Raw genomic sequence first — 20,630 nt, 5'->3', positions numbered from 1 at the left:
GACAGGGAGAAGAGGCATCTTTTTGTTGCTGCTTTCAAGACAGGGTTTCTCTATGTAGCCCTGGATGGCTTGGAACTTGCCTTGTTGACCAGGACTGCCTCCTCCTCCCAGGTGCCTGGCCATTTTGTTATTTTATTTATTTATTTTTTTCAGATAGAGTCTTGCTAAGGTATTCAGACTGGCCTCAAACTCCACTTTTCAGCTGAAGATGTTCTTGTTTTGGGAAGTAAGTACATGTGAATAAAAATAGAAAAAAATACATGAAAAATTGAGGAGAGGTATAAAGAGACATGAGATATTGAAGCTCACTTGTAAAATGGTTCAAAAAAAAGTGTGTGTGTTTGTAAATTTCTGGAGGTAAAATTGTTTCCCTTTTGATATGATTTCCTTATAATAAAGTTCCATAAAGGGGACAAAAAAGATGCTTGTTGGTCAAGATACTCGTAGGCTTGCTGTGCTACGTGGTGGTGGCACACACCTTTAATCCCAGCACTTGGGAGGCAGAGGCAGACCAGGACAGCCAGGACTGTTTCACAGAGAAACCCTGTTTTGAAAAAAAAAAAGAGAGAGAGAGAGTGCTTGCTATACAATCATGAACACTGGAGTTCTGGTCCCAGCACCCATGTAAAAACAAAAACAAGACAAAACAGAACAAAAACTATGGTCCCTCACACACTTATAATCCCAGCCCTGAATGAGGTGGAGATAGGGAATCCCTGGGGCCTGCTGGCTGCCAGCTTAACCAAAATACATTCACTCTAGGATCAGGGCAAGGTCAAAGAACGAAGCAGAAATGATGAAGTGAGCATCCCTCTGGAGAGAAATGATGAAGTGAGCATCCCTCTGGAGCTCCTACTCTGCCCTGGGTGCACACACCACTTCATGAACACATAGCATAAGTCCAACCTCCACACTCTCCCGCACACACTCACAAAACTCCATCAAGTTTAGTTACCCTAATTTTAAAAAGAAACCAAAGGATTTCTCTCCTTCTCCTGACCCCTGTTGAGAATATCAAGGGAGATGAAAAGAAGGTACAGAAATTAATGCAAAAAAAAAATTCTGGACTGGAGAGACAGCTCAGTGGTTAGGAGTACTTGTCGATTTTACAGAGGACCTAGGTTCAATTCCTAGCACCCACATGGTGGCTCACAACCACCTGTAATGCCAGTTCCAAGGCATCCAGTGCCTTCTGGTCTCACAGACATATATATAGGCAAAAACATACATATAAAGTAAAATTAACAAGTCTAAAAGAAAAAAAGTTTTGTCAATAAAGCCGGGCCATGGGTGCTGAAGAGAGGGCTCAGCGGTTAAGAGCACCGACTGCTCTTCCAGAGGTCCCGAGTTCAATTCCCAGCAACCACATGGTGGCTCACAACCATCTGTTATGAGATCTAGTGCCGGGTGTGCAGATATACATGGAAGCAGAATGTTGTATACATAATAAAATAAATAAAGCCGGACCACATTCTTGCTGGGCACATAGTTTTCAGCTTTCATTGCTTCTTTGCCTAAATTAGCTTTAAATTTTCCCTTCTCAGCCCCAAGCTAGTTCTGCCTTCAGCTTCCTACTTGGCTTAGATACTTATCTACAGGGGGACAGCCTTCCAGGTTACCAACCCCACTTCATCTCCTCTTTTCTTTCTGTTTTCCCCCCACCAAATGGTCCAAATGGTCTGTTTTATAGTTCAGGGTAATCCTGAATTTATGGTCCTCCTGCTCAAGCCTTCAAAGCACTGAAGTTACAGATGAAAGACCCACACCAGTATTCCTGGCATCCAGGCCTCTTTCAAAGTAAAATTCTATCCTTGTTGCTTTGGTTGGCATTGTGTGTGCATGGGGGTGAGGGGTGGGGGTGGGGAATTGAACCCATTGCACCTTGCACATGGTCACTACTGGGTGTTCCACTGAGCTAAACCTCCATCTCTCAAAGTAATTCCTTCATAAGAGTAGAATGGAGTCCTTCATGCAATGTCAGGATTGTATCACAAACTCAGCCTAGAAGGTAACTGGAAACATATATTTGCTTACATAATCAGCATGCACTTTCTGAGGTCCCTCTCTGGGCCAGGCATGTGTGGAATGCTAGGGTACAGTCTTGGGTAGAGATGAAGACAAGGCCTGCCAGGCAGCTGAGTTCTGAGAAGTCAAAGGTCATCACCTTCAGGCAGTTGCCTCCTTCCACGCTCTATTTGTCTTACTTATTTCTTGTACCCTGATAACTCTGTGCTCTGAAGAAACTCTGGGGGTGGCAGCTAGAGAGATGGCTCAGTGATTAAAAGAACACTGATTGTTCTTCCAGAGGACCCAGGTTCAAATCCCAGCACCCACATGGCAGCTCACAACTGTCTGTAATTCCAAGACCTGACATCCTCACATAGAAATGCACACAGGGAAAACACCAATGCACATAAAATAATAAAAATAAAGAAATGAAAGAAAGCCGGGCGTTGGTGGCTAACGCCTTTAATCCCAGCTCTTGGGAGACAGAGGCAGGTGGATTTCTGTGAGTTTGAGGCCAGCCTGGTCTCCAGAGCGAGTGCCAGGACAGTCTCGGCAGTTACACAGAGAAACTCAGTCTTGCAAAACAGAAGAAAGAAAGAAACTCTGTCCTCAGATTCTCGATGTGCCCCCAAAGAAGCTGGTCACAAAGAACTCATTAGAATCCTGTTCCTGAACAAACTGTCAGTTACCTCTAGGAAGCCAAGTTCCTTTGTTCCAAGGGAAAAGCACTAAAATGGATGTTGCTGATAAGCAAACTTGAAGGAGCAGTTTATTGGGGTAGCTGAGGCAGTAGATAGGCCTGCCCTGGCTCCACAGAATAAAAACTGCCTTCTCGTGTTAAAGGGGAGGGGGAAAGAGGGAAAACTGATGGGGCAGGTGCCCCTCCCTCTCCAGATCCTTGGTCTCAGTTCAGTGGACAGGTCTCCCAGCATTTTCGACATTGTAACATGACATTGTCATCTACAAAGTTCATATTCATGAATCAGAAAATTGAGTTTCAAAATCTAAAAAAAAAAAAAAAAAACTCTTAATGTCTTAAGTCACTTTACGATTCTGTGTCCAGTCTCGTTCATAGCTATCTGGCAGGACATGAGACCCTTGACTGTGGGGTAAGGATCAAAAGCCATCCCGACTGCTCACAGTGGCCTTGAGGCAATGGACAAGCTTGGCACTGAATTGGGGAGGGAGTCATCCCCATATAGACAGGGAGTACTGTTTCCTGGATCCTCTGGAAACATGGCAGCTTCACCTCCCTCAAGTGGCTTAGGAGTGTGCAATTCAGCCAGTAGGAGCTAAAATAAGAACAAGGGAGGCTGATGTAAGCTGCCCCACGATGACCAGCCCTGACAGACTGGTCAATCTGAGGACACATGGAAAACATTTGGGATTCCTCACAATATCTAAGGGCTGGAGCTAGGTAGGTGTGTTGGCTCTTACTTGTAAGCTCAGCACTTCCAATGCTGAGGAGGATCAGGAGTTTGAAATCAACCCGGGCTACAGAGTGAGACCCCGTCTCAGCAAACAAGCAAGCAATTAGAGGACATCCCCACCCCCACCTCTAATGGCACTAAATTCCTGCTTGGGTACATTTCTCAAAGACTTGTCTTTCTTGCCTAGAATTGATGACCTGTTCAGCAGAGTTAATGACAGTTCTGGTATTTGTGACAGACTGCAGTCTCTCCTGGTTGCTGCTGGTTCAGTGGTCCAAAGATGGGGCAGTCTCAAGAGCCTAGAATTCCTAATCCCAGTGAAAAGGATATCTGCCTGTATCACCTCCTAGTCCATGGCTTGCTTCTCAGTCCAATTTCTGGGGGGTTCTCTCTCTGTCTCTCTCTCTGTCTCTCTCTCTGTCTCTCTGTCTCTCTCTCTCTCTCTCTCTCTCTCTCTCTCTCTCTCTGTCTCTCTGTCTCTGTCTCTCTCTCTCTCTCTTCAAGACAGCAGGGTTCTTCTATACAGCCCTGGCTGTCCTGGAACTCACGAAGTAGACCAGGTTGAACTTGAACTTACAGAGATCTGCTTGCCTCTGCCTCCATAGTGCTGGGATTAAAGGTGTGCACCACCAACGCCCGGCAGGTCTCTGTTTTCCATGCCACCTGTCTTATGCTCTTTCATTTAGCTTTTGATTTTGTTTTGACAATGTGGTGACTAATCTTACTTGTCAATTTGACACACCTGGGAAGAAGAACTCTCAACTGAGGAAATAATTCCATCAGACTTGCCTGTGGGCACATCTGTGGAAGTATTTTCTTGATTGCTAACTGATGGAGGAGGGCCCAGCCCACTGTAAATAGTGCCATCCCTGGGCTGGTGGGCTTAGGTTGTATAATAAAAGTAGCTGAGCAAGCCAGGGAGAACGAGTCAGTCAGCAGTGTTCCTGCACAGTCTTTGCTTCAGTTCCTGCCTGACTCCCGCAGGGATGGAGTTGTAAAACGAAATAATCCCTTTCCTCCCCCAAGTCACTTCAGTCAGAATGGCTTATTACAGAAACATCAAAAGGACTGAGGAAGGTGTTCTGCAACCCTTATTGTGTTTTGGGGATTGAACTCAGGTCTCCAAGCTTGCACAGAACTCTCTGGATCATGTTGTCCCTGGATGCTGGGATTACAAGTGTAGACCACCACATCCTGCCAGTCCCATTTTTAAATCATCATATTGTCTTCACGTACACAGTCATACTTGTACTTGACACCCTGACTTTTACGTCAGATTTTATAGTGATAAAAGTCTTCTTGAATCACAGATTCCAAGTTCTGTCCTGGGGAGTTCCACCCAGTGCCCTGCCTAATGGAGTGCTACTGAGGCTGGCCCCTCTCCTGACAGACACCTGCTACTGAAGCCTAACTGCTCACTACCTACCAACGCAACATCCGTGTGAAGCCATCTTAAAGGGCAGGGTGGGGAGGCACCCTAGGTTGGCAGCTTAGCCAGAAAGCCAGTCATTATGACTCTGAGGTCATCTTTTTAGTCAGCAAGGCCAGAACTAGGTCTCCCTCCACCCTCCTGCCTCTCCCTCCCCCCAGGGGACAGGCTCACTTCAAGACAAAGTCAAAAGCATGAGGGTCTGTGGGTGGCAACGGGAGTCCTGAGGCTGGATGGCAGAGGGTGTCACCACCCCCTCTAATGATGTGGGAGCTGCAGGGAGAGAGGGATACCCGGGAAGGCAGTATTCACTTCAATGCTTGCTCTTGACGCTCCGCCCTCCTGAGGAGCAGAGAGCTTCATTCCTAGGCCTCTAGGATGGCTCTCTTAGAACGCTGCTTCAGACAAGCATGAGACAGTCCACACCTGTAGCCCCAAGGTAGAGAGAGGCAGGAGGATCAAGAGTTTAAAGCTTACCTGGGCTACAAGAGAACCTGTCTCAAAAATGAAAACACAAGGCGGGGTGTGGTAACCCCAGTAGCCAAGAGAGCAGGCAGAATCTCTACAAGTTTGAATCTAGCCTCTGGAGCTACACAGCAAGTTGCAGGCCAGCCAGGGTTACATAATGAGACCCTTCCAAAACAAAAAACAAAACAGGGTTGGTGAGATGGCTCCTACCATGAAAGCCTACCAACCTGAATTTGATTCCTGGGACCACCTTAAAGTAGGACAGAGCCAACTCTAAAGTTGTCCTCTGATCGCCACACTTGTACTGAGAGAGACTCCTCCAATCACATTCAATAATGAGACATAAATTTTATTTATTTATTTATTTGGCTGGGCGATGGTGGTGCACACTTTTAATCCCAGCACTCAGGAGACAGAGGCAGGTGGATCTCTGTGAGTTCCAGGACAAGCTCCAAAGCTACAGAGAAACCCTGTCTCAAAAAAACAAAACAAAAATATATTTTTACATTAAAAATCACAATGTTTCCCATGTTTCTTGTCCTAACCTACCTGCTTTAGCTTATTATTATTGTTATTGTTTTTGCTTTTTTTTGTTTGGTTGGGTTTTTTTGAGACAGAGTTTCTCTGTATTGCTTTGGAGCCCTGTCCTGGAACTCGCTCTGTAGACAAGACTGACTTCGAACTCACAGAGATCTGCCTGCCTCTGCCTCCGGAGCACTGGGATTAAAGGCATGTGCCACCACTGCCCGGCTTGGTTTATTATTTTTTAAGCAGGATCTCATGTAGCCCATGCTGACCTTCAACTCACCGCTTAGCCAGAGTTGACCTTAAACTCCTGATCTCCTGCCTTCGCCTCTGAGGTCTGGGGTTACAGCTTCCCATTTTGGCTTTCTGAGGTTCCCCTTGCCAGCAGTGTACAGCTGAGTCCTGCCATGGAAATGCCCTCAGGTGCATTCTCCTTCCAGACTCCCAGAGGGTGCCCCCATCTTTTCTCCTCTGTCATAGCTTTGCTTCCCTAATACACTAAGTCAGAAGGAGCTGAGACCTTTTTGTTGTCGTTGTTATTCATTCTCATTTTTTTAAAAAAAATATTTATTTATTATGTGTACAACATTCTGCCACCATGTATTCCTGAATGACAGAAGAAGGCATTAAATCTCATTATAGATGGTTGTGAGCCACTATGTGGTTACTGGGAATTGAACTCAAGACCTCTGGAAGAGCAGTCAGTGCTCTTAACCTTTGAGCCATCTCTCCAGTCCCTCATTCTCATTTTTAATGCCTTTTGAAAAAGTATTTTCTTTTCTTTTTTTTTTTTTTTTTTTTTTGGTTTTTCGAGACAGGGTTTCTCTGTGGCTTTGGAGGCTGTCCTGGAACTAGCTTTTGTAGACCAGGCTGGTCTCAAACTGAAAAAGTATTTTCTAACCCTATTATGATCTTAAGACTGATTTTTGAAACACAGCACCGTATTTGTCCTCATTTTACTTTGGAAAACCCCTGGGCTAAACTTATGGGAACTGAGCCCAGATCACAGCTGACCATTCAGGGTTTGGCAAGACAGCCTGGGCCCCTCGAGGGCCAGGGCGGTTCAGGGAGTGGACGGGTGGTGTGCAGGGTGTGGTAGAATGAAGAAGTATTGCCTTGTTCATTCTCTGCCTTTCAGTTTGATCTGTGAAGTGATTTTTCCAGAGGCTCCGGGCCCTCAGCTCTTGTGTTCACCTCACAGTGGGCCCTGGGCCTTTGGGCCTCTCATCAGGCCCCAGCCAGGCTCTTTGCTCAGTGGGTAGCTCCATCTGCAGTGCTAATCTGCCTCAACTGACTTTCTGAGGGGAAAACAGGCAGGAAGTGCTGCCACTGACCAGGCTGAAAGCAGGCAGGAAGGTGCTCCTGACTCCCTGTGGCCTGCTGGTCCAGCTCCAGGCTCAGGTGGCCTCAGGATAGGTGACTCAGGTAAGCTGTGCTGGTCAAACAAGCAGTATCCACAGCTCAGCGGGATGAGCCTATAATTAGCCCTCTTGTTGCTATATCATCATACCAGCATCTCCTAAGGGTGGCCTTGCTGGGCCCTGAGCCAGGGCTGGAGGAGGCTGGCAAGAATGTGGTTATCTCAGTTTGCGCTTTGTTGTCCAGCGTGCTTCCTGATGCTTCTAAAGCAGGCCACGGAGCTGAAGCTCCTGCACCCCTGCTGATGATGGAGAAGCTGCTGGGCTACAGGAACTCTCTCTCCCCAGAGCAAGGGTGAACAAGGAGGAAGCTCTGGGATATTTTTCCTGAGCCCAACACCCGCTCCTCTCCTCAGCAGAACCTAAAGCCTAGACAGACTGGAGAGGTGACTGACCTCAGCCAACAGGGTGGCCAGGTGTGCAGCTAAGGATTGCTTAGCAACCGCGATACACCTGAGCTCCTGTAATTCCCCAGCACCTCTGTGACACAGCCACTCGCTCCCAATGTCCTTTTCCATATAAAGACACAGGCTCCGAGGAGCTGGTTCAGAAGCAGACTCATGACAAACACATCCTGTATCTGAGTCCAGATGGCCAGATCTAGAATGACTCCAGGCTGGCCCGGTCACAACCTCTGTATGATTTCGGCTGTCACTTCCCGCTCTGGCCTTCAGATTCCTCAGTGTGGAAAGCGAGGGAATCAGGCCACAGTCTTTGCAACTCTCTCTCTAGTTCTCTGACTTTGCAGGTATGGAAATGGCACTGAGTGGAGGTTCCCCCACTCTGCCCCTGGACAGCCCTGTTTTCTTCTGCTTGGCAAAGGCAGTTTTATAGGCACCTGACTGGGTGGTAATGAACTCAGGAGCTCGGACACTGACTAATGGGGCAAAGCTGCTTCCCTACTCCAACCCCACTCGGTCCGGGGGCATTAAAGACCATGAATCAGAGTTAGTGAGCATTAGTCATTTGTTTTGGAATTCTCACAAGCAAAGGGTCACCTGCCGGGCCTGAGCCTTGTAGTGGTGGTGGTGACACACTGCTCAGGCCTGTGCCCTCGTGGACATGTCCTCCAGGTTTTGTTACCAGCTTAACTTTGTGGATTGGCCTTGGGGTGACTCAGCCCAAGTGTTGGTGACACCTTGGGAGGCCTGGCTTCAGTGCCATCATGTGCACCAAGGTGACTGGCAATGGTTCATTTCCTCTTGGGTTTTCTTCCTCAGGCTTCCCAGTCAAACTGGTTTCTATCTGTCTCTCCATATCTCTAATGCCAAATGTGAGGGGTTAGCCCTGAATTTAAGTTAAGGGTCTTCCACTTCTCTGGCTCTTCATTAAATTAATTCCCTTTCCTTCCCTCTGTCCACCCTTCCTCTCAGCTTCCAGCAGTCTACATCCAACTAGGAAAGACAAAGCCAGGGTGATGCCCAGGGGCTGGTATGGTGGTGCCCGCCTCAGTACCAGCGCTGGAGCGGTGGATCTCTGTGAGTCTGACGACAACCTAGTCTACGTGGAGTAGCAGTTCTCAACCCCTTTGGGGGCTGGATGACCTTTCATGGGGGGGGGGTCTCCTAAGGCCACCAGAAAACACAGATATTTACATTATGATTCATAACAGTAGCAAAGTCAGAGTTGTGAAGTAACAATGAAATAATTTATTAAAGGGTCACAGCCTTAAGAAGGTTCAGCACTACTGACAGAGATCCAGACCAGTCAAGATTACACAGTGAGACCCTGTCTCAAGACAAAAATGAAAACGAAAACAAAAGAATGATGCGAGGGCGAGGCATTTGGAAAAGGGAGTGTGGCTCAGGCTCTGTCTGCCAGCGACTGGTAGGAGGAGGGGAGCTTTGTTTGAAAGGCAAGCGTGGGGAGCCCAATGTGAAGCATTGGTGCCACCTAGTGGCTCTACTGGGTACTGTTAGCATTACTGCTTGACACTAAGACCTTGAATCTGCCCTGGGTTACTTACCTAAGTTCTTGGGAGCTAGGCAGATGCCATGGACCCCAAGAAGGGGGATTTTTCTATCCATTTAATGTCTCATAAGTCACATTTTCTTGATGTCGAAGTTACCTGGACCCACAGAAGACATATATCACTCTAGTTTCATGTCCGTTTCTTCCCCCCATTAGAGCATTAGAAAAGGAACAAGTTACCATATTTGTCTTTTTGTGATTGGGTTACTTCGCTCAGAATGGTTTCTTTGAGTTCCATCCATTTTCCTGCAAATTTCAAGATTCCATTGTTTTTTTCTGCTGAGTAGTACTCCATTGTATAAATGTACCACATTTTCTCTATCCATTCTTCGGTTAAGGGGCATCTAGGCCGCTTCCAGTTTCTGGCTATTACAAATAGTGCTGCTATAAACATGGTTGAACACTCATATGTGGACCTGCTTTATGATACATAATAGTGACCGTGCTCTATCAGAGCTGGTTTCCTTCCAGATGATGATTGAGAAGCTAATTTAAAAAAAAAATGGTGCCAGGTACCACAAGAGTAACAGAACTGTGCTGTTTTTCTGGGATTTTGTTTTTTATTTATTTTTTTAAATGGAGAGTGCTGGATGTCTCTACAATTTTGTTCAAATGATTGCAGAACCTGGAAAAGCTGTTGCTGCTATTGATGCATAACATACTGATTATTGGTCTTTTTATATGAATTTTTGGAAACTTTAGCTGTGCTGTCAACTTTGGAAAAAAGTATCCCAGTTTACCGTGTTGAGTTGGCATTGTACAAAAATTAACAGCCATATTGGTCTAGAAATGTTGAACTTAATTTTTTCCATTTGTACAGGGGTAACACACTGTATTAAATATGTAAGGTCTAAAAAAAAAAAAAAAAGAAGGGATTTTGAGAGCCCATCCCATGTGAAGGGATGCTCTCTTGACCTGGACACATGGGGAAGGGCCTAGGCCTGGCCCAGGATGATGTGGTAGACTTTGGGGAGCCCCTTTTGAGGGCCTTACCCTGCCTGGGGGTGGAGGGGGGATGGCTAGGGGCAGGTGGGATGTTGGGGGGGAGGGAAGGGAGAGTGAGAAGGGATTGACATGTGAAACAAGCTTGTTCCTAATTTGAACTAATAAAAGAATAAAATAAAAATAAAAATAATAATAAAAGAAAAGGACCAGCTTAAGCAAGGATTGCACGGCAAAGAGGACCACAGAGCAACGACACAACCAGACATTCCAAACAGGTACGATGCGTCCCAAGCCTAGACTGGAAGAGTGACGGAGACAGAACTCAAGTGGTGGTTTCTTAAATTTTATTTTTTAACTCTTTTGGAGTGTGGGGTAGAGACAGGGTTTCTCCTTATAGCCTTGGCTGTCCTGGAACTCCCCCTGTAGACCAAGCTGGCCTCGAACTCACAGAGATATGTCTGCCTTTGCCTCCAAAGTTCTGGTATTAAAGACGTGCACCACCACTGCTTGGCTTCAAGTGATGATCTTGTATAATAAAAAGCTGAGGGGTTGCGCTGGGCTGTTACACAGAGAAACCCTGTCTTTTTTTTTTTTTCTTTTGGTTTTTCGAGACAGGGTTTCTCTGTGGCTTTGGAGGCTGTCCTGGAACTAGCTCTTGTAGACCAGGCTGGTCTTGAACTCACAGAGATCCACTTGCCTCTGCCTCCAAGAGGCGGGACTAAAGGTGTGCGCCACTACCACCCGGCCAATAATCACTTTAATAGTTTAAATTATAGTCTACCAAGTTATAGATTATACTCTGTAATCAATTACTAGATGTTTAGGTTAATTAAATTTATTTCAAGTAAAAAAAAACCCAAGTATTATATTATATACTACATATTTTTATTTGTATATATTTATTTGTATATATCCTTAGTTTTTAGGAGACAAAGTTTCTCTGACTGTCCTAGAAGGTAGCAATATATTTAACAGTGTCATCCATGTCTTCTTTTTCTCTTGAACAATTGCTAGACTTGGGAAGCAGCTGGTCCAAACTTGAACGGCGGCCTTCACTTCCTGGCTGGTGACCTTGAGAAAATATTAACTTAGGTTTTAGCAGCCTCATTTGTGAAAAGGGGACAGTGTTTGTACTGGTGGGTCTTAAATGATGGAAATAGAATTAGTGTTTAGGTCAGTGTCTGAAAAAGTGTAGTAAAACCAGTTTTCAGAGTTCTGCCGAACATTGCTGTTCCCGCCCGATTCCCTCACACTGCATGAGAGGGCAGGCCTTTGCATGGTCATCACTCAAAATGGCTCTAGACAGGCTTACCACGTGGGGACTGGCCTACAAGTGGACACTACGGAAAAGGACATTTTTGTCTCTGGTCTTTGCTCTTCTTTCTGAGGGTAGTGAAAGTCTTCCTTGGAGATAAATCTCGAGTGCTTTCGAGGCATTCCATTTTTGGCTTCTTCTTCTTCTTCTTCTTCTTCTTCTTCTTCTTCTTCTTCTTCTTCTTCTTCTTCTTCTTCTTCTTCTTCTTCTTCTTCTCCTCTTCTTCCTCCTCCTCCTCTTCTTCCTCCTCTTCCTCCTCCTCCTCTTCTTCCTCCTCTTCCTCCTCCTCCTCTTCTTCCTCCTCTTCCTCCTCCTCCTCTTTTCTTTGAGTAGCCTAGAAGTAACTCTGTAGACCAGGCTGTCCTTGAACTCACAGAGATCTGCCTGCCTCTGCCTCCCAAGTGCTGAGATTAAAGGCGTGCTCCACCACTGCCTGGCTGGGGTCCTATTTCTATCCCCTGGTTACTGCTGACCCTCCACAGGGAACAGTCCACTTTCCTCTGCTTGCCCCAGGATGCTTTGGACAGATAGAAAGCACATGGCAGTGAGTACAAGAAAGCCATCAAAGACCTTTCAGATAGGTGACCAAACTATGACCTAACTGCCCCACCCAGAGGCCTGTGCATGTTTTCCTGTCCCTCTGCTGGCTTTAGCTACGCGGGATCAATTTAGCCAGGGAGGCACCAAAAAGGGAACATAGGCTAAAGATGGAAAGGACAGTCTGGCTGAAGGGCTCAAGTGTGGCATTCTCTTCTGAGGGCATGGGTCAGCCTGCCCAGATGACAGCTATATAAAGCCAGAGAAAACCCAGAATAGGAACAGAACTAAAAATAGGCAGGAAAACTTGAGGAGGAGGGAGTGCCTGGGCTCTCGTGGTGGTCAAGCTGCACAAGCAGCTGCTTTTGTTGAAGAGATGGAACTGGGTGGAAGAGATTCAAGAGTTGGTTTGGAAGTGGCTGTGGCTGTGTTGGTGCAAGGAGCAAATGTGGAAGCCTCCCCCCCCCCCAAAAAAAAAAAACAATGCCTCACTTGAGGAGTCTATTAAAATAGGCTAAGATCTAAAGAGAGCTGGGAAAATAGTATTTTACGAACAGTTGCCACACCATCTTCCTTTGTACCAAGAGAGACAGAGCTCAGTTTAGGGCTTGGGAAAGGAAAAACTACAGAATCACGAGGCCTGGAAACTGTCCCCAGCTGCATTGCAATGGGAAGAACAGCAGAAGGCTGGGGGGGGGGGGCCTGGATTGAAGTGTCACTCTGACACACTCTAGCTGCGACAGAGCTAGTTATTAAGTATTTTTGAGCTTCACTCTTCCTCCTGTAAAAGCAAATCAACCACCATGAGAAATCCAGCCTCCGTCAGAGAATCCTAGCATTTCTCCTGACAAGCATGAAGGACAACGGGAAGGCTGGGAGGACTGAGCAGTAAGAGGGTCTGGACAACCATGGCTCTCAACCACCCCATCGATCGCTAGGACCATGGTCTTCCAGAGAAGGTGTATACCCGGGAGGAAAGAGGAGGCCGGCAAAGGCGGTTTCCAAGGAGAAGACAGACACAGGTTAGTCAGCAGATCATAAAATTACCCAATATAATTAATAAAGTGGGAAATCTTATAATTTTTTTGTTGTTTTTTTGTTTTTGTTTTTCTTTTTCAAGACAGGGTTTCTCTGTGTAATTTTGGAGCCTATCCTGGCACTTGCTTTGTAGACCAGGCTGACCTCGAACTCACAGAGATCCGTCTGCCTCTGCCTCTCGAGTGCTGGCATCAAAGGTGTGCACCACCGACGCCCGGCTATAATGCTATTCTTATTTATTTATAATTTTGGTCTTTTGATACTGGGTTTTTCTGTGTAGCTCTGGCTGTCCTGGCACTCACTCTATAGACCACGCTGACCTCCAACTCACAGAGATCCACCTGCCTCTGCCTCCTGAGTGCTGGGATTGAAGGCATGTGCCAAGCTTATAATGCTATTTTTGTGGGTAATAAATGTCCTAGTCTGTTTTGTGTTGTTGTAACAAAACACCCAAGACCAGGTATTTAAAGAGGAGAGAAGCTTTTTACTTCATGGCTCTGGAGGTTCGAGAGCAGAGCCACCAAAGCCACTATTGGCTTCTGGCAGGACTCATAACATCATGTGACCGTGAGTGGCAGCAAGAGTGATCCCAAAAACCTTCGTTACAGATCCTTTTATTTTGTGTACGTGTGTGTGGGTGTGCATAGGCCTTGGTGCATGTGTGCCCAGAGAACAACTGAAAGAAGTCAGTTCTCTCCTTCTGCCATGTGGGGCTGAGGAGGGCCCTCAGGACATCAGACTTGACTGGCATTTTCACTAGAGAAGCCACCTCTCCAGTCCATACTTTTGTTTTCTGAGACAGGGTTTCATGTAGCCCAGGATGGTGTGGAATTCTCTGTGTAGCTGAGAATGGCCTTGAAACCCTCATCCTGCAGCCGCCACCTCTCAAGTGCTGGATCTAGGAATGTACCATCATGTCTGTTTAGTTAACCCTGGAGAACCAAACTCAGGACGTCATGCACGCTAAGCCAGCACTCTTCAACTGGGTTGCATCACCAGCCTCCCAAACTAACTTCTAAACAATGTACTCTTGTGGTAACCACACCAGTCCCCTATAAGGAAAGCATTAGTTTCTGTTATAGGCCCCAACATCCATCAGTGGACTGGCTCCTAGCCTCGACATGTTTGGATGGGGAAGAAAGTAGTCAAACCATGGCAGTAAATTAATAAAAATATTTAATTAACTATCTTTTGTTTGTTTGTTGGAGATAGGGTTTCTCTGTGTATAGTCCTTGTTGTCCTGGAACTAGCTCTGTAGACCAGGCTAGCCTCCAACTCACAGAGTGCTGGAATTAAAGGTGTGCACCACCACTGCCCGTCGAGACCCAATTTCAAACAAACAAAAGCCAGAAGGATAGAGGACCTGGAGGGATGGCTGAGTGGCCCCTACCAATCACATGGAGGCTCACAGTTCCAAGGACTCGGGCGCCCTCTTCTGGCCTCCATAGGTACTTCATGCATGTGGTACCTAGACGTCTGTACATGCAGACAAAAATTCCATACACACACAAAAAGCAAGCAAACAAACGAAAAACCAGGGCCAGTGAGATGGCTCAGGATGTGAAAGGGCTGTAAACCTGAGGTTGGTCCCTAGAAGGCACGTAAAGTTGGGAGGAGAGGACTGACTTCCACAGTCCACCCCCCCACCCCCATACACACACACAGTAGCCTGTGTTTCAGTCAGCACAGCTTCCCAGAGCTGGAAGTACACACCAAAGATCGGACTTTTTCACCAGCACTGAACCCTCCATGCTGCACCTGAGAACACCACGTTTAGACAGGCATGGACAGGGTGAAGACGGGGTGGGGATGGAGCATGGACGGGGTGGGGATGGGGTGGGTATTTGGTGGAGAAGGGGTGGGGACGGGGTGAAGATGTGGTGGGGGACTGGGTGTGGACGGGGGTGGAGGTGGGGCGGGGACGGGCGGGGACGGGGTGGGTATTGGGGGGTTGTGTAGTGGAAGCTGTAGCCACACCTACTTAGGGGCTGGCTACAGGTGTGCCTGACCAGGCTTGAGAGGGCGTGGTCAGGGTGTCGTAGTGTGACTGTGTTTCTCTTTCGGTGTCACTTTGGTACTTGCTGGACAGACTGCTGCCACGCCGGCTGGCTGGGTGGCTCTGTAAGTGAGGCTTTTCCCTATTCAATACCCTTATATCTCTACCTGACTCCGTATTGGTAATTTCCCACTCTATCTGGTTGTCAGGAGCGGGATCTTGGAAACTTGCACCCCATTTGGGACAGGCTGTGGGTCCCACCGGGCCTGCGGCCTAGGCCCGGAAAGCGCCCTCTCTCCACAGGTGCTCCTGGCTAGCAGCCGACCTGCTGCAGCTGAGCTGCTCAGAACCATCCACCCAGCTTGCAGACGGTTTCTAGCTGCCTAGAGGTGAGTAGGCCTCGGCTTTCAGCAGAGGCTTCCCCTGGCCGCTGCTGCGGTAAAGCCGTGTCTGTTTTAGTGGTTGCAGCAGCAAGGCCATATATTCTCTATATAAGCGCAGCCGCTTTTGTGACCTCTCTCCACCGCTGATTGACTGCTGCCAAACGCTGTGGACTAAGTGAACACCTGCACCACCTGCTGGTCAAATATATTTACTGCATCTGGATTAGAAATCAGGTAAAATTATGGAATATTTATCATTTGCTAAAATTGGTAATATTTTTGCTTATGACGTGAATTCACTGAGGAGGATGCTAATCTGCCAATTAGTGGCCTATATGCCGTAATGGCAGTTAGCTTGCTGGTACAAATTGTATTACTAGCCAGAGGACTCAAGAATAGGGATAAGAATAACCTCACCACCTACTTACAGGAAATAACAGCTTTACGCAGTGAGGTTTTGGAGAACAGATTAGGTCAGACCACAATTGTGGAGCAAGTGGAACAGAAATTGGACGATAAGCTTGGCTCTGTGTCCAATACACTAAAGACAGAGCTTTCTGATGAGATGCAGCGTATTTATGATAAGATAAACACAGAGAGATCCTCCATGTCTGAGGCCTTAGAGGCCAGGCTGTCAGAAGACCATGACGAGCTCACAAATATCTGTACCCAGCTAGAAACTCAGATAGGCAATGTTACCCAGCAACTAGATGCAACGGTGCAAAATACCCAGCATAGGGTTGAAGAATTGGACAATGACATTCAATCAGTTATTGAAGCATCCAAGGTAGCAGATCAGAAATTTGACTCTAGATTTGAATGTCTGGAAGATAATTTACAATACAGGGCTGACAGATTACATAGGTCCATACGGTCGATTGCTGAGGACTCAAAATCAGCAAATCATGACCTCGAATCTAGACTCCAATACCTAGAAGGCAGTTTCCATCCATCCAGATGCTGCCTAAGGATGATCGTATTAAAGACCTAGAAAAACATGTAGATGAGCAGTTAGAGCAAGTTACAGATTCACTAACGTGCTTGAAATCTTTTATGATTAAGGAGATTGAAACTTTTCAAAAGGATATCATTGCTAGGCTTAAAGATCATTGGGATGCCTCAGAAGCAGAATCATTCCAATCCCAGGCACCAACTCCACCCAGGTATCGTGACTATTCTTCTAAGGTTGTTACTCGTACACCATTAGTGTACCCAGCTACCATGTTAGAAAAGCCAGCTTCTAAGAAACACCCTCATGGACGGATGGCTTATGAATGGCAACCTATACAGCTGAAGGATCTTAAGAATATTAAAAAATCAAGTTGTCTCATATGGTCTCCATAGCCCATACGTAAAACAGCAACCTTTAACAGGGTGACACCCACAGATTGGGAACAATTGGTAGCAGCTGTACTTGAGAATTCATGCCAAATCCAGTGGAAGGCATTAGTAAGGGAAGGAGCCAAGCTCCTTGAGCGTCAGGGCATAAAGGAAGGTTTTAAAGCCCCTCTGGATAAGCTTCTTGGTCAGGGTATTTATGCTGACCCACAGGTTCAGGCTGAATATGATGACGAGATACTGTCTCTTTGCAGGAAAGCAGCATTAAATGCCTGGGATAAGGTTCGTGAGCCAGGAGAACACCTAGAAGCTTATACCAGAATAGAACAGGGAACGACAGAATAGTTCCAGGACTTCTTACAAAGGTTAACTAGGGCAGTAGAATTACAGGTAACAGATCCGGAAACAAGACAATCAATTATATATACAATAGCTTATGAGAATGCAAACCCAATATGCAAAAGAATACTTTTGCCTTTAAAGATCAGATCAGCTCCGCTAGAAGAATGGGTTTGTGTGCAGCCAACATTGATTATAATGTACAAGATACTGGAGCTTGGGTAGGAGAAGCCATTTCCAAAGGTTTAAAAAGGCAACAGGAAATTAAAAGTTCTAGAGGTGAGGATGTAAGGGCTTGGCAAGGAGAAGCACCTTACAGAGGTCAACATAGGTACCAAGAGGCTAGAGGTTACTACTACTATGAACCAGAACCTTGGGTAGGAAGAGCCTTCCCCTAGAGACCACGAAGGCACCAGGAACCTAGATGTTTCAACTGTGGTAAAACGGGACATACTAAGAGAAACTGTAGACAAACGAATTCTAACAATGCCTCATATGAAAGGCCACTGTCTTCTGGATTGTATAGAAGATGTGGTAGGGGCAGACACTGGACCATTGAATGTAGATCGACCAGGGACATACAAGGAAACCCATTAAAGTCGGGAAACCCCGAGGGGGGGGACTCAAGAAGACCCCCACATCGAGAAAGGTCGGGTCCTTCCCAGTAACAGTGGGAGACAATCTCTCACAGGCCCAATAGATAGTTCTTTGTCTATTGTGAAAAATGGTACTGCTCTAGATGGTAGTTTAAATAGTGATGAAAAATCAAGTGTAAATGGACAAAATGAGAAACGCATATTTTAGCAAGCTTCTATTAATGATAAAAGGCCTCATTTAAAAATGAAAATTAATAATAAAGTTATTTCTGGCTTAGTAGACATTGGGGCAGATGTAACTATATTACTCAAAAGTCTTGGCCTCAAAAATGGCCTCTTAGGCAAATGTACAATTTTTAGGAATTGGAACTCTATCTAGAGTTCGACAGAGTGTTAACTTGGTGGTCTGCTTTGGACCGGAAGGACAGAAAGGGATACTGAAACCATACGTGACAGATATAGCTATAAACCTCTGGGGTCATGATCTCTTACAGCAATGGAATACTCAGATTAATATTCCTCCAGTGTCAGATACAAATTATGTACAATCTTTAGATAGTAGAAAAGATCTAGTAAGACGCTATGGAAAACATTTACCAACCATCCATGTTGTACACAAACTAGGTACAAATGATGGACCTTCAGAGGAGCCAAAGGCCCTGCCATTGAAATGGCGTACAGATGAACCAGTTTGGGTAGGACAATGGCCAATCTAGAGGCTTTAGAAAAGTTAGTACAGGGACTGGGTGGGGACTGGGTGGGGACTGGGTGGGATCCCAACACTTGAGAGGCAGTACAAGGATTCAAATTTGCAGCTGGCCCGAGGGATACTGGGGCCTCTCAAGAATAGTAAATGAAGCCGGGTGTTGGTGGTGCACACCTTTAATCCCAGCACTCAAGAGGGAGGCAGAGGCAGGCAGATCTCTGTGAGTTTGAGGCCAGCCTAGTCTACAGTGCGAGTGCCAGGATAGGCTCCAAAGCTACATAGAGAAAAGACTAGTAAATGATTGCAAAGGCTTACCACCAGTTATCTCGACTGGCCAAGCCACACCCTCAAGGTCATTTTTAGTTCATGATAGACTCAAGAATCTTCATCGGAGTGCATTGTGATTGATATATATATATATATATATATATATATATATATATATATATATATATCAATATCAGAGCTTTCCCATTTTATTTTTCTGAAACAAGGTTTCTCACTGAACTTGGAGATCAATGATGCAACTACAGCCAGCCGCCAGCCCCTGGGATCTTGTCTACATAGCCCAGCACCAATGCCCACTTTCATGTGGGTGTTTGAGATCCCAACTCAGGTCCTTACGTTTTGTGGCAAGTCCTTTAATGACTTTGCCACCTCCCCAGTTTCTCACCACCCTTTTTATACCCAAATTGATCATGTGACATTTCTACCAAATCATGCCTCACCGCAATGGTCACTGCCCTCCCCTCCCCTTCCCTTCCCTGACCCTGCCGTGTCCCCCCTAATTCAGAGTGTTTTAGAGACACCAGCATTCATTTTCTGGGCATGAAGGGCATCCTGCTCAAAACTTCCCCATAGTCTTCCTTTCCCCACAGGATCAAGCCCCAACTCTCTCCTAAGTCACAGAAGACTCCAATCTGACTGACCCAATGTTCAGTCTCCTTGCCTGTCTCAATGCAAGGCTAGCCCAGAACACCTGCCCTTTCTGGAACTGCTTAACTCTGACTGAGGTCATTTGCTCAGTGTTCCTTGGGTCTCAATATCCTTTGCTGGTTTTGTTTGAGGTACTGAAATTGAACCTTGGGTCATCAAGCATACTAGACGAGCACTCTACCCCCAAGCCACACCCCAGCTGATGGTGTTCTCAGCTCCTGTTACAGCCCTTTCCCTTCTCTCCTCCCCACATCTCCTTTTTCTTCCCTTCACTTCTGGAGTAGCTACAGGTGTGTGCCTTGATTCAAACACCCACCCACCCCACCCCAAGATAGGGTCTCTCTATGCAGCTCTGGCTGTCCTGGAACTTGCTCCAAGACCAGGCTGCCTCAAAATCAGAGATCCCTGGGCCTGTGCCTTCTAAGTGCTGGGATTAAAGGTATGTGCCACCATCACCTGGCTCAAGTATCATTTTTAAGAACTGAGTACCCATCATGTGCTGCATATTTCATTGTATTGGGATTAAAACCAAGAAAGGCAAGCTCCCTTTTCTGTCCTCCCGGAGTCCCAGGCTCCTGTTCCAGTCTGTCCTGTGGGGAATGGAGAAGCCTTGGGTGAACATGTGAAGTCCTGGGCAAAAGTGGCTCACCTAATGCCTCAGACCCATGGGAGTGGCAAGGCTTCTGGTCAGGGTGCAAACATTGGCAGCATGTGCAAAAACCAGCACCCGAAGCTTCCTGCTCCCATTGACTCTGAGACTGCTCTGTACAGAGCCCTCCCAAGACCAGCACTGCTCCATCAGAGTGTGAGCAGCCCACTGGATCCCAGCTTTTCTGTACACGTCTCTGTGTTTGCTTTTTCTTCAGTCTCTCATTGACCCAGTCAAGTTTCCAGGACCAAGCCATGCAGAACACAGCATTATCCAGAAGGTGTGCACCACCACAGCCTGGCCTTTTTTTTTTTTTTTGAGACAGAGTTTCTCTGTGGCTTTGGAGGCTGTCCTGGGACTAGCTCTTGCTGACCAGGCTGATCTTGAACTCACAGAGATCTGCCTGCTTCTGCCTCCCATAGGGATTAGTTTTTGTTGGGCATAATCAATAGTAAATAGGTCATATTTCTAAGAGGTATCAACTAAAGCAAAGTATGGATGCAATATTACTATTGTAAGAATTTTCTCTTTGGGGTGCAACTAAGCAATAGCTACACTGGTTTTTTGATAAGGTCCCAAGGACAAACCAAAGCTAAATTCTAAG

This window comes from Cricetulus griseus, assembly GCF_003668045.3.
Source record: "Cricetulus griseus strain 17A/GY chromosome 1 unlocalized genomic scaffold, alternate assembly CriGri-PICRH-1.0 chr1_0, whole genome shotgun sequence".
Classification (NCBI taxonomy): Eukaryota; Metazoa; Chordata; class Mammalia; order Rodentia; family Cricetidae; genus Cricetulus; species Cricetulus griseus.
The sequence above is the reverse complement of the archived record's forward strand: the minus strand, read 5'-3'. Positions refer to the sequence as shown.